The following is a 14,954-nucleotide window of genomic DNA, read 5'->3' as shown; positions in this document are numbered from 1 at the left end:
GAGCTAGATCATCCCAAAGAGAAGAAGTTCCATGAAATCCAGGAACTTTAAGTGCAACGGTCATATTATGGCTGTTCCTGATTTCAGCTTTCATTGTTTCTCAAATTCCTTTTACCACTTTCCAGACAACAGAAAAACTACCACACACACACACACACACACACACACACACACACACATGTTATTCAGCTTTGTTCGGGTATTTTCCCACGTCATTGTAGTTGTGCTTTTAAAGTTGTAGCAACATTTCGGCAGAATCTTTGAAAAATCTTTCAGGACCAGCTCCTTGCCTAACCTATGGTCACAAGCCACAGTCATCTCCATCTTCAAAAAGGGAGACCCAAGCCTAGTTGAAAATTACAGGCCAATCTCCTTATGCTGCGTCACCTGTAAAGTCATGGAATCAATTATTAACCAATCCATCATCCTCCACTTAGAGACAAATAACCTACTCTCCAATAAACAATTTGGTTTCAGAAAAAAACTATCCTGTAATCTGCAACTCTTACACTGCAAAAACATATGGATGACACAACTCGACCAGGGCAAAGCAATAGACGCAATCTACATAGACTTCTGTAAAGCCTTTGATTCAGTGGTACATGACAAACTACTCCTAAAAATAAAATCTTATGGTATCTCTGGACAACTGAATAACTAGATAGAAGCATTCCTGTCAAACAGACAACAAATGGTCAAAATTGGGAGCGTCCTATCAAATCCAGTACCTGTCAATAGTGGTGTCCCCCAAGGCAGTGTTCTAGGACCAACTCTCTTCATACTCTACATAAATGACCTTTGTGATCATATTAAGAGCAATTGCGTTCTCTTCGCTGATGATGTAAAGCTATTCAATACCACAGACAATACTGCTACCCTACAAAAAGATCTTGACTATGTATCAGAATGGTCAAACAAATGGCAACTTCAAATCTCAACAAATAAATGCTCTGTCTTACATATTGGCAAAAAAAATCAGAAAATAAAATACAAGCTGAATAGTCAAGATCTTGTTGATGACCCAAGCTCTGTAAAGGACCTTGGAATACTCACCTCTAATGATCTAAGTGCTAGAGCCCACTGCAACTACATAGCCAAAAAGGCATTAAGAGTTGTTAACCTAATCCTACGTAGCTTTTTCTCTGGTAATATCACACTACTAACCAGAGCATACAAAACATTTGCTAGACCAATACTCGAATACAGTTCATCAGTCTGGAACCCACATTATGTATCTGATATTAGCACAATTGAGAAAGTCCAGAAATATTTCACAAGAAGAGTTCTCCACTCCTCTACTCGTTGTAGAATACCTTATGCCACCAGACTTGAAATTCTAGAACTAGAAAACCTTGAATTACGCCGTCTTCGGTCTGACTTAAACATGGTATATAAAATCATACATTGCAATGTCCTACCTGTCAATGAATACTTCAGCTTCAACCATAACAACACAAGAGCACACAATAGATACAAACTCAAAGTTAACCGCACCAAACTTGATTGCAGGAAATACGACTTCAGCAATAGAGTGGTCAATGTCTGGAATACTCTACCCGACTCTGTAGTTTCTTCCCCAAACCCCAAAAACTTTAACCTTAGACTGTCTACTATTGACCTCACCCCTTTCCTAAGAGGTCTGTAGGGGGCGTGCATAAGCGCACCAACGTGCCTACCGTCCCTGTCCTATTGTTTCTCTTATTCTTTTATTTTTCTTATATGTACCCATTTCATGTATTCACAACTATGTATACACTTATACTTATTATCTTGTAAACAATTGGCAAATCAAATAAATAAAATAAATAAATAAATCTCATCTGCCATCATCAGGCTTCTGTATTGTGTTAGTCTGTGAGTCAGACTTTTACAATGGTTTCAGTTTTAAATTTGGGGCTAGCCCACTGCTGTGCCAGAATGGTTTTTTCTTCATCCTGATTGGTTGGGAGTCTTGGTCTGTGTTTATTGGTCTTGGAGTTTGCTGTGTTCTGCTTGATTGGTGTTTCTAATAACTTCTGTCTGTTTTGTGGCTTTTTTGTGTGTCTTGATTGGCTGGCAACATTGTGTTCCTGTATCGGAGGCTTTTAGTGCAGCTTGGCTCCATGTAAATGGATAGCTATCATTTGTTAGGAAGCTAGGTTTCTTCTGGGTGCTTGGTTGGGGTGTGTTTGAGCTGGAGGTATCAGGGGGGATCTGTTTGTGCCCAGGTGTTTGCCTGGCTAGTGGTGTGGAGATTTTTTTGTTTGTGAGTGCAGGCTTCCAAATGATTGACAGTCTGGTGGAATCATCTCTTCTATTCATGCTTTCAGGTCTTTTTTCAACCTCTATGGCTTCTCTGATAATTTTGTGGCTGGGGTTTTCTATAGTGGCTAGGGTTTTGGTGCCATTGAAGTTGATGCTATGACCTGTGGCTTCCATGTGTTGGACTAGTGAGGAAGTGTGTTCCAGCTTTTTGACTGCATTTTTGTGTTCATCCAGGCGGGTACTTATTCTTCTATTGGTCTGTCCAATGTATGTGGCCGGGCATGATGCACAGGGGACTTCGTATATGCTTTGGTTTTCCAGGTCAATTTTATCTTTGGGGTTTCTAAGGATGGCTGCTATTTTTCTGTCTGTTTTGAAGGCAGTCTTGATGTGATGCCTGTGTAGTATCTTACTGATTTTACAGACAAAAATTTGACCTCGTCGAAATGTTGCCAAGATGCTCTCAATCTTACACGGGAAAAGACCTGGCGACGTTTCGACGAGGTACCCAAGATACTCTCAATCTTACATGGGAAAAGACCTGAACATACCAAGACCTGCATACCTGTACCCGTGAAAATCTATGAAAAAAAATGTATGTGTGTGTGTGTGTGTGTGTGTGTGTGTGTGTGTGTGTGTGTATGTTTTTTGCAGAGAAAGAGTAAAGGTAACAGAAATATTTGAAAACAGCCTTTTCAACATAGGTATCTTCTAGGTATGTGGACTCTGACTCTCTGGAATTCTCAGCAATTCTGGAACTGGAAAAACATTGAGTGATAATTGCTACAGAGAGGCAAGTTTTCATGATAAATGATCATCTGAAATTCTCCTTTAACAGATAATACTCCAAAAAGATAAATACGACTAGGAACAAAGCTCAGTGTGGTGGTTTCATTATTGTAGAGGATCTTACATTGTAAAGATGACTTTTTTTCTATTCTAGTATATCCCAACAGTTCTATTACATTCTTAACTACCTTTTGTTTTTATTTAGAATATTTGAAAATTTCATCAAAAATTATTACAGACAATGGAAAAGACAAGAGGAAGAAGAATACATATGCATTTTTCAGACTGCTTATTAAAATATAAGGCCACAAATTAGCACTGAGTGGATTTGAATATTCTGTAAATATTGCAATAAGTTAGTCAAAGAGTCTGACTTCAGGCATCTGTAACAATGCAGCCAGGTTCTGAATTTTGATACTGTAGTAAATATTGTTCCTGTGAGAATTTCATGTGAAGAAAGTTATAAAAATAACATTTATTTTCAATGAAGCAAGAAACTACTTGTATTAGAGCAAGGCAAGTTATTAACTGGACTGTGTAGGAGGCATGGTGGCTCAGCGGTTAAAGACATTGGAAAGCTGACAGTCTAGGGTTGAGACCTGAGCACCACATGATGGGGTGAACTTCTGTCACTTGCCCCAACTCCTGCCCACCTAGCAGTTCAAAAGCATGTAAATGTGAGTAGATAAATAGGTATCAATTTGGTGGGAAGATAACAGCTTTCTGTGAACCTTGGCATGCAGTCATGCTCACCACATAATTACAGAAATGTCTTCGGACATCTCCCTCAGCTAAGAAATGGAGGTCATCACTGCCCCCTAGAGCCAGATATGACTGGACAGGCAAAACCTTTCCTTTTTAACTGGCTGTTGTTAGGTATAACATTGATACCAAATATGGTTTGGGTGAATAAATATATAAAACTTAGATATCATGGTTTAAGTGCTTATCACTTTAAGCACAATGCAGCAGGCAATTAGCCGATTAAGGGTGCGGGTTAGAAGTTACTATATAAGGAAGCATTAGAAGCTGGAAAGCCTACTGTGAGCTGGCTGTTACTTACTGGCTGTAACTGTCTGTAACTTACTGTGGACTGTGAGTTTACTGTCTGGCTGTAACTGTGCTGCTGCTGCGACTAACTGAGATTACTGACTGTGAGTGCCTGTGACTGAACTGTTATTGTTTGCTACTGTTTGCTGAATATCCAGCGTTTGTTTCTCTGGAGAGTGAAACCGGAGGAGAGAAGATATCTTTATCGGCTGATAAAGATATTGCAAGGACTCTTAACTTGGACTATACTAGTGAGTCTTACTGGATGGAAATACTGTGAATGACTTAATGGACTGAATGACAATGCTTAAACTCTAACTGGATTAAAAACTATTTAAACTACAAACAGTGTTTGTGTTCAGTGTGTGTATACTCTGGGGCCCTTCCGCTCTCGTTTGGTTGCCTGGCTTGACTACTGCTGCAATACTCTGCTAGGGTTAATCCCCAAAACCCTAACATTGGTTATGGGCCCAGAGTATACATAGTCTAACTAACCAGGATATAGCAGAGAGAGTTGGTGTGAGTTGCACATTACTGTAAAAACAAACTGTTTTAATTAGTTTAAAATAGTCAAAATATCTGAAGAGTAATGGCACAAGTAAATTTGTCACAACTGTCCATGATATCCAAGCTGGATGGAACAAACTATGTTTCATGGTCAATGAAATGTAGTTTACTTCTACGCAGAGAAGGATTGTGGGACATTATAGCAAACCCACCAGATGTGAGTAGCTGGGATCCTGCTAATGATGATGATAACGAAAAATTACAAGACTTTAAACTGAAGAATGAGCAGGCTTTATGCATCATAGGACTGACTCTCTGTGATCAGCAGCTTGTCCATATTCGTGGAGAAGAAAATGCTGCAAACTGCTGGGAGAACCTCAGGAAGATTTATGTTCGGGACAGTGTAGGAGCACATATAAATCTTACACGGAAGCTTTTGAACGCATCTTCAGAGGAATGGAGATATGTTAGTTCATTTAAACTGTATGAAGAGCATTTTCAAGAATTGCAAGAAAAAGAGCTTATATTTAATGAACTGCAACAAGTCTATATAATATTATCTTCATTAGATCAAAGCTATGATGACTATGTGACTTCGTTGGAGGTATTGCCAAAAGAAAGCCTCTCATTAACCGACATTACAGGCAGGCTACTAGAAGAAGCCAGAAGAAGGCGTGGCGTGACGAGCTGAGAGAAGATAAGAAAGAAGAGAAATTATCTTCAAAGTTTGAAAGAAACCAGCAAAGCAAATTACAGCACCTGGAAGAAGAGAATTTATCTTCAACAGCATACACAATTAAAAAGTGTTTTAATTGTGGAGGCAGAGGACATTTGGCAAGATTCTGCAAAAAGAGAAAAGCCAGAATGTAAAAAGCCAAAGAAAGCATTTGAACTAGCCATGTTTAGCAACTCTGATGTGAAGAATAATCTATGGGTGGTTGACAGTGGAGCATCCCACTGCATCACAAGAGATAAGACAAAATTTATAAAAATGTCTACAAGTTCTCAACATATATCACTTGCAAATGGCTGGAACCTGAAAGCGAAAGGTCAAGGTTTTGCACGTTGTCCGTACATAAACCAGGATATAAAAATGTTGTATGTACCGCAACTAAAGTTTAATTTGCTTTCAGTAAGGGTATTAGATAAATTAGGTTATGTAATTACTTTTAAAGATAATAATTGCATAATTGAAAAAGATAACAAAAGGGTAACTGCAGCTTTAAATGGAACATTATATGTCTTAGATAATAGTAAGAAAGGGGAGGCTCAAACTGTATTTAATAATATAAAGCCTCATGATGAATGTATCCATTTATTGCATAGGCGTTTGGGGCATGTAAATTTTAAAATGCTAAAACGTACAGTTGAGTTATCTGAAGGAATAAGGTTAAAACCTTGTGATAAATATTTGCGTTGTAATGTTTGCTGTGAAGATAAGAGCAAAGTATTGCCTGCAAATAGGCTAAATGGTTTCAAAACAAAAGAACCTTTAGAAGTGGTATTTGCAGACATAATAGGTCCAAAGAAACCCAGTATGGGGGTGCTAGATATATACTGAGCATTATGGATCATTATTCTAGATATGGGTTTTGCTATTTAATGAAAAGCAAAACTGAAACATATCAACATTTTTTCAATTGGCTTAGGTTTGCTGAAAAGAAAGTCTAAACGTCAACTGATAACCCTGGTGACAGATAATGGCACGGAATTTGTTAATAACAAATTCCAGAACAGACTTAAAGTAGCTGGAATAGAGCATAAGAAGTCTGCTCCATACAGGCCAGAACATAATGTTATTATTGAAAAAAGAGGCCAAACACTACAGGCAATGGTTAGAACAATGTTAAATGATTCTGGGTTACCTGATTCTTTGTGGGGGAGGCTACAATGTGTGCTAATAACATATTGAACAACGTTGTTAATACAACAACAGGTGAAATTCCATTTACCAGATGGCATGGCAGGAAACCTGATCTAAGTTACTTGCACACATTTGGTGCACCAGCATGGGTGCATATTCCTGCACAACTCAGAAAAAAAGGGCAACATAGAGCTAAAAGATTTTTCTTCGTTGGTTATCAGGCAAACCATAGGGCATATAGATTTTGGGAAAAAGGCACATCTAAAGTGTTATGTAGTGCTAGTGCCCAATTTCTAGAACATGAAGGATGGGAGAAATTAGAACAGGATGCCAATAAAGATGTAATTATTGAATCCTATAGAAATCCCATTAGTTATCCCTGTAACTTTAAAAATAAAGTAAAGAGACAAATACAGGATGAAATAGTGCCCATAAAGGAAGAAACAGATTCAATAGCTGAACAGGATGAGGAAGATGAACAGGTAGTAGTTCAACAAAGTCCTCCTGTAAGCCCTGTAATTCCCAGAAGAACTACACGTATATCTAGACCGCCTGATAGGTACCAGGCTAACACAGTGTGCCAGATTAATGAAGTTCCTAATTCTGTTGAAGAAATTAAAAAGTATCCTACTAAGGAAAAAGAAAAATGGTATGCAGCAATGAATAAGGAACTGAATTCATTAAGTGATATGAAGGTGTATGAAAATGCCAAATTACCTGCAGGAAAGAAATCCATTGGCTGCAAATGGATATTTAAGGTAAAAATAGATAAGGATGGTAAATTAATCCATAAGGCAAGGTTAGTAGCCCAAGGTTTTAGGCAGAATGCTAATGACTATGATGAGGTGTTTGCACCTAGTCTTAAGGCAGCAACCTTGAGGGCAGCTTTAGTGTGGGCAGCTAGTAAAAACTATATAGTTAACCATTTAGATGTGGAAACTGCTTACTTGCACGCCCCATTAAAACATATTATTTATATGAAAAAGCCTGTTGGTATTAAAAGTGAAAGTAAGAATAATAATGATTGTTGGTTGTTAAAGAAAAGTCTCTATGGTCTTAAACAATCAGGCTATGAATGGAACCAGTATATTGTAAAGGAACTAGACAATATAGGATTTAAAGCTGGTTTAGCCGATCCATGTCTGTTTAAGAGGGAGACAAATGGGAAAGTATCATTATTATTACTATTCACAGATGATATTGCATTGATAACTGAAACTAATGATGAAGCAAATAAAATAATAGCATCATTAGGAAAGAGAATAAAGATCAAGCAATTAGGGGAGATAAAGAAGTATCTCGGTTTGAATATAAAGAAAACAAGGAAAGGTTTTAAGATATCTCAGGAAGATAAGATAAGCAAATTACTAAAAGATTACAAGATGGAGCTTTGTAAGCCGGCTAAGACTCCAATGAGTCAGGAGTTTAGCAACACTGATGTACAAAGCCCTGAGTTTGATAAGGTGATTTATCAATCTTTAATTGGTAGTTTGAGTTATATTAGTAATTGGTCTAGACCAGATATATCGTACTGCGTGAATCAGTTGGCTAGATTCAATTCTGCACCATGTGAAAGACACTGGATTGCAGCTAAGAGGATATTAAGATATCTTAAAAAGACAATGATTATTCATTGTATTTAGAACCAAAGGGTGATTTAATTCTGAGTGCTTATGCAGATGCTAGCTTTGCATCAAAAAGAGATACTAGAAAGTCGACTTCAGGAACAGCCATAATGCTGGGTAATACATTAATAGGCTGGAAGTCAATTAGACAACAGCATATAAGTTTGTCTACTATGGAGGCAGAATTCTCCTGTTTATCTTTGTTATGTACAGAATTAATAATGTATAAACAAATGTTAATTGATATAGGTATAACTGTAGATTATCCTATAATTATACATGAAGATAATCAGGCAGCAATTCAAATGGCCACAAATATTGGTGTAAAAACAAGGAGCAAGCATACAGATCTAAGATATCTAAACGTGAGACAATCTGTAAGAAGTAAGATGATTCAGCTAGAGTACTGTATGTCGGAGGACAATTTAGCTGATAATTTTACTAAAGCCCAAAGGTGCCAGTAAGCACCAAGAGAGTTGTGAAAAATATGGGATAAGATTGTAAAGGAATTATATATTTATTTCACCCAAAAGGGAGTATGTTAGGTATAACATTGATACCAAATATGGTTTGGGTGAATAAATATATAAAACTTAGATATCATGGTTTAAGTGCTTATCACTTTAAGCACAATGCAGCAGGCAATTAGCCGATTAAGGGTGCGGTTAGAAGTTACTATATAAGGAAGCATTAGAAGCTGGAAAGCCTACTGTGAGCTGGCTGTTACTTACTGGCTGTAACTGTCTGTAACTTACTGTGGACTGTGAGTTTACTGTCTGGCTGTAACTGTGCTGCTGCTGCGACTAACTGAGATTACTGACTGTGAGTGCCTGTGACTGAACTGTTATTGTTTGCTACTGTTTGCTGAATATCCAGCGTTTGTTTCTCTGGAGAGTGAAACCGGAGGAGGAGAAGATATCTTTATCGGCTGATAAAGATATTGCAAGGACTCTTAACTTGGACTATACTAGTGAGTCTTACTGGATGGAAATACTGTGAATGACTTAATGGACTGAATGACAATGCTTAAACTCTAACTGGATTAAAAACTATTTAAACTACAAACAGTGTTTGTGTTCAGTGTGTGTATACTCTGGGGCCCTTCCGCTCTCCTTTGGCTGCCTGGTTTGACTACTGCTGCAATACTCTGCTAGGGGTTAATCCTCAAACCCTAACAGCTGTCATCTGTGATGACTCTTAGGAAGCAGTTGTGCAAAATTTCTCTATTCTAAGGGGCTCATGCCATAATTCCATAGAAGATATATTTTTTGATCCACAGATTCATGCAAACAGACAGAGGCCATCTATATTTGTGATTCAGTTAAGTATATATGCATGCACAATATAAATTCATTCAGTTTGAAGGCCATCCAATTGCAACCAACTTTGGGAATAACTCTGTATATGTAGAAACTCCTTAGAGCTCTAGGTCATTCCATCACTCAGATCTACCTGATTCTATACACAATAATGGTTTAACAATCCCCAACACAGCTTTTGTCAGGTATTCATTGAAACAACTAAGCTGTCTTTCTTTTCATTTTTGAGATTCAATGAACTGAATGAATATCCAGTATTCTCATATCTAAATGCACATGATTGAATTAAGTACGTCATTTTGGTCTCATGCAAGTAGTGAAACATAATGGGTGGTTCATGATTCAAATAGATTTGTAGTATGTTTTTCTCCTAGGTCAGGAGAAAAAAGAGGAAAGAGAAGAAAGTGGAAAGAACGCTGGAAGTTGGACTGTATTTGAGGGACCCAGGACCATTCCACAAGGCATTGAAATATTCTGCAAATGGGGAAAGTATAATCTTCTTAGAAAGTTCATTAAATTTATTAAGTTTTAATTGTGAGATCATGTTGACACAAGTTATCTCATCTTGTCTCCAAATAGCACAGGATATCACATACCAGAATGGAAGGGTACACATGATCCAAAGGGCACATTTCACCATCTCCTTTAATTTTGGCAGCCACGGAATCCAGATTGTACCACAGACTATTGAATTGTAACATGGTGATTTTTTGGGGGGAAGGGGGGCATGTGCAGCAGGCAGGCAATAAAGCAGATAAGTCAAACTTCCACTAGTTTTAACACATCTATTTTATTGTTGTTGTTTTTTTAAAAAAAGAAGTAACTTCAAAACTTTTTTTAAAAAAAACAACAACTCTCTTGGGTGATGTTATATATGATTGTCATGTGCGCTGTACTCTTCAGAGGCTGAAAAAATGTTTTAGGCATATAGAAGTACACATATTGGATTGGGTCACTGGAAGATAAAATTAAAACAATTATTACATATTTTCAAATGGAAATCCTATTGACCCAACTTCTGGAGCCATAGATGGGCAATGGGCTAAGCAAAAGGGATACAATAAGAAAATTTATCTCCTAATGATGAGACCGAATGTTGGGCTTGGCCAGTGTGAAGCCTTGAAGTCTTTGAAAAATCACTTGGCTGTATCCCAGGTTTCATAACATACGGTTTCTGCTTCCTCCGAGAACCCCAAGCTTCCTCAATGTTTCTAGAAATAGAGAGGGGGGATTGTAACTTCATAATTTTGGATAGGAGTATGATGTATTGAGGCAGTCAGTTTCCCACACAATTAAGGCTTTCCACTGATTCTTCCCGATGGCAATTGTTATTTCAAATGCAAATTAATAAATAATGTCCTCCTTTTAAAGAATTAAAGTCGCAAGGATTCTTGCTTAGGTTAGCAATGCTGAAATATAGGAAGGGGAAAAATAATTTTAAAAAGGCAAAGAAAAAGAAAAGTAAAGGCACCTAAGAGTAAGGCATTGTGCCAAACTTCCATACCATTTAAATGGGTATATAACAATCAGAATAAAGTAATATAATTTGGTATTTTTTTGAAATTTTCATTCAGATGTTATACCAATAGCATCTTGTTCTTTCATTCAAGAGTTGGTATCAATGCAAAGGAAAATGGGAAAATAGCATTCAGCTCAATAGTCCTTTGTGCCCATCCAGCTCTGTCCCAAAGGAAACCTCAAGGATTTGTGATTGTATAGCAAACCACTTCAGCTTTCACAGTGAATTAATGTAAGAGGCCAGTAAAGCATTATAAAGATTTGAAGCCTTTGAAGGCATTTTGAGGTCAGGAACATAGCTGTATAAAGTGCAACCTTTGGATCATTCTATAGACTCGGCCAGAGGTTTTAATGGTAGCACCAGATTTGTGTGTGTGTGTAGATGTGTGCAATTTTACCATAACCCTTCTAGCTTCAAAGAGTCTCAACAATACACTCCATTACAGAGCCCCCAGTGTCAAGAGCCACCTGTATACATAAGTGTAATATAAAATCAAAAGTTAAGCATTAACATGTCTGTTAAAAACAGCTGTTGGGATTAATAAAGCTGGAATCTTTCAAATATGCATGAGGTGCAATTAAAAAGACATTTAACCTGGAAGCCATTTCATTCAGATCAATGTGAAGATCATTTGACCTCACACTTTCATCTATTAGTGACACTTTCCTGTTATTTTGTTTCTGAATAGAGTTAGTGCTTCACTGTATATAGAATATCAATTTCAAAATCTGGATTATGATTAAATAGTCACATTTTTTGAACTTGTTGACATTTGAATGAGCCATTTAATGGGGAATACATATATACATATATTATGCAAAGCATATTAATTGCATGAAGAGGACTCCAGTTCAATACTTGGTTATGAAGATTCTGACATAGTAGTTGATCTAGGTTTGGTGAGATGTGTGGCTATTTAAATTTGATTAACAAATAAATAGTAGCACTTTGAGTGATATTATTCAAATTAATAATCAACATCAATATATATATATATATATATATATATATATATATATATATATATATATATATATATATATATATATTAATGATCAAAATCACAACATGTCACTATTCTCAGTGCTTTTGTGAGATTTCCAATGCAAGTGCCAAATCCTGTGCCAAATAACAAGAGACAATCTCATGACAATTTGAGTAAGAATGACATCTTTTGTTTTTGTCAAATCATGCAAAAACTGAGCTTTAAAGAAAAAAATTAGAGATCCCTGTGCCATTATATAAAATCAAATGATGGTGCTTCCTAATCTAAAAGGTCAGTGACTTTGCACTATATCATCTGGTTTAATCTTCAGAAAACAAACAAACAAACAAGAAATCTGATTCATGCTGAATGGTTTCCCTGGTCAAATTTTATACCAGTATTACTCACTTGAAAAATGCCTTAATTTAGCTATTTCACTTTATTTTATAGGACAAAAATCACTTTCAGTTTTCTGGAGAGCATTAGGACAGAGCTGTGTTCCTGAAAGTATGTCTTGAGGTTGCCTGGGAATCATTGCCTGGTTTATCCCAGGGGTCAAGAAAATCAAAATTATTTGCTAGATATTGGAAATATTTGCAAAAAATTAGAACAAGGTCACCCTTCTCGTTATTTTTATGGTTTGCTGCACAATCAACCAGATGTTCAGACTACATTTGGCACTTTTATCCACCTGTTGAGTTCTTCCCAAGGATCTGGGACAGGCAGATATTGATGTTTATGGTATTAAAGGTATTGTTGTAGGATGTAAAACTGCCATTTGCAATTGACTGGTGGTGATTTTGTCAGTGCTGAAGGTGTTCAAGTGGTGTTCCAGTTATTTTGGAATTGCACCCAAGACCCTTATTACTATTGGTACTACCTTTGCTTTCTTTTGCCACTATTGTTCTATTTCTATTTGCAGATCTTTGTTAAGTGTGGGGTATTATATGGCAGATGCTTGTCTGTTTGAAATTTAAAGTCCCAGAGCACTTCAGCTTCTTTGTTTTCTATCATCATCTCTATTTTATGGTCCCACCAGTTTTTACTTGCAGGCAAATGATATTTCTTGCAACAACATTCTTAGGCAAGACTAACAAGAAACTAATGTTGTGATCTAAGATAGGGGACACTAGTAGTCCTATTATAGCTTTCATACTTTTTTAAAAAAAAGTCAGTGAAGAAGATGCTTGATGCATTTTTAAAGTAATAGTGAAATTTCTTTCATTTTACAAACTGAACAAAATAATTTTTATACCTTCATCTTCATCTTTTCCTTGAAGAGAAGATAAATATATAGCAAAGGTAAGGAGAGCTGAGAATGGATCAAACCCTGAGTTTATCTGGTCCAGCATCTTGTTTTCAAGATAACCAGTAACTGCTGCTAATGCCAACAAATGGCATTCAAGACAAACACTCTCTTTATACAATATTGTATGCTCTGTAGAAGTAGTATGACTGATACCAATCAACTGACTTAAAAGGAAATTCCCTAGTAAAGCTATCTAAAAATGGTCATTACCTCATCCTATGACAGTAATTTCTATTAATGGTAATGGTAATGCTTTCTTCATTAATTAAGTTTCTCTTTGTTCTAATTCAACCTAATTTTATTGGTTGAACCCAGGAATGTATTGATCAGTCTATATCTGGCTTATTTCATATTTAAATATATTTAGTCAAAGTTTATTTTAATAACTGGTAAATTTTGTACACACAAAAATATTTGTACATGCATATCTGTCCAATATGGACATATTTGTTTAAATCTATATAAATAATACTAAATATTTGGAATAATATGACATTTTTATGATCTCTTTAGCAATATGATAGTGTGGGAAGTGTAACCCCTTAAAATATTTAAATTACCTACTTAAAAAGATAGATTTAAATGAAATTCACTTCCATTCTTAACTGATTCTTATCACTGATGCTATTAGAAACCGGAAAATATCTCTCTATTTGATTTGTCCATTCTGAATAAATTTAAATAGATCTATTTCATTCTCTTTATGGTACAATCCCAGTGCCCTAAAGTTCCAGGGTCCATTGGATATTGCAGCTCTTAACTCCATAGGCAGGAAAGGAACTTCATGAACTTGAGGATTGGCCTTCATGTTAACAACAGAAAATGCTACTACCCTTCTGTTTTCATATTATTTCAAGACAATGAGGATGATTATGTTGAGAATAGAATAAGAAAAGTTATGCCTGTTCTGTATGCCTTGCCTTCCTCATTCTTGACTTATCATAGCATGAACATGAACATTATATTTTTCCAAGCATGCACACAGCTGAGAGAAAATGATATGTTTAGTGAAAAATGAGGACAGTTTCTGGAGCTGATAAAAAGTGTCATAGTAGGCTAGTCCTGACGTGTTCCTGACAGAAGGATAAGAGAGCAGATGTCCAAGTTGAGGCTCAGAAATGACAAATGTGAGATTTCTGGCTAAAGTGGGAACAAACTCTTTTTTTTGGTCCAGACATGCCCTGCAGCTATGGCAAAATTCCCTAAGTTGTAGGTCTTTTCAGGTGACCTGCTTCACAAGCTGGCCATAAAAATCTGATTGCTGAACAAAAACAAAATGTATTTTCACATTTCATTTTCTTTCCTGTCTCTTAATCTATTTTCTACGCTGCAGGTATGCGCCAGATTTTAATAGAAAATTCATAAATGGCTGAATTCTTGTTATCAAAGGGCTATCAGTGATCTTTTCTACACAGAGAACTTGTACAGTCTGACATGAGAAACATGGATCTAAATCCTTGTAGTCCCTCACAAACTTAATGGGTGGGAAAATGTCTTTCCTACTTCATCAGCTGTTAGGCTGCAGCAACAGATAATACAAGGAAGGGAAAATATAATCAAGGAACAACCAAGGAGAAAACCACATCCTTTCCAACCCTGGAAAGACAAGCTATGAACAGGAAGTAAACCACACACTCAGTCTCACTGATTATGTCACCTAGTTAGCTAATGAAACATCTGCAAGCAAAGAATCAAACTCTGAGAGCACCAAGGACTCCACAGTTCAAGCTTGAGCTACAGATA

This window comes from Notechis scutatus, chromosome 1 (genome assembly GCF_049901735.1).
Source record: "Notechis scutatus isolate UNSWTSFEM ecotype Mainland chromosome 1, rNotScu1.2, whole genome shotgun sequence".
Lineage (NCBI taxonomy): Eukaryota > Metazoa > Chordata > Lepidosauria > Squamata > Elapidae > Notechis > Notechis scutatus.
This window is presented reverse-complemented; position numbering follows the sequence as displayed.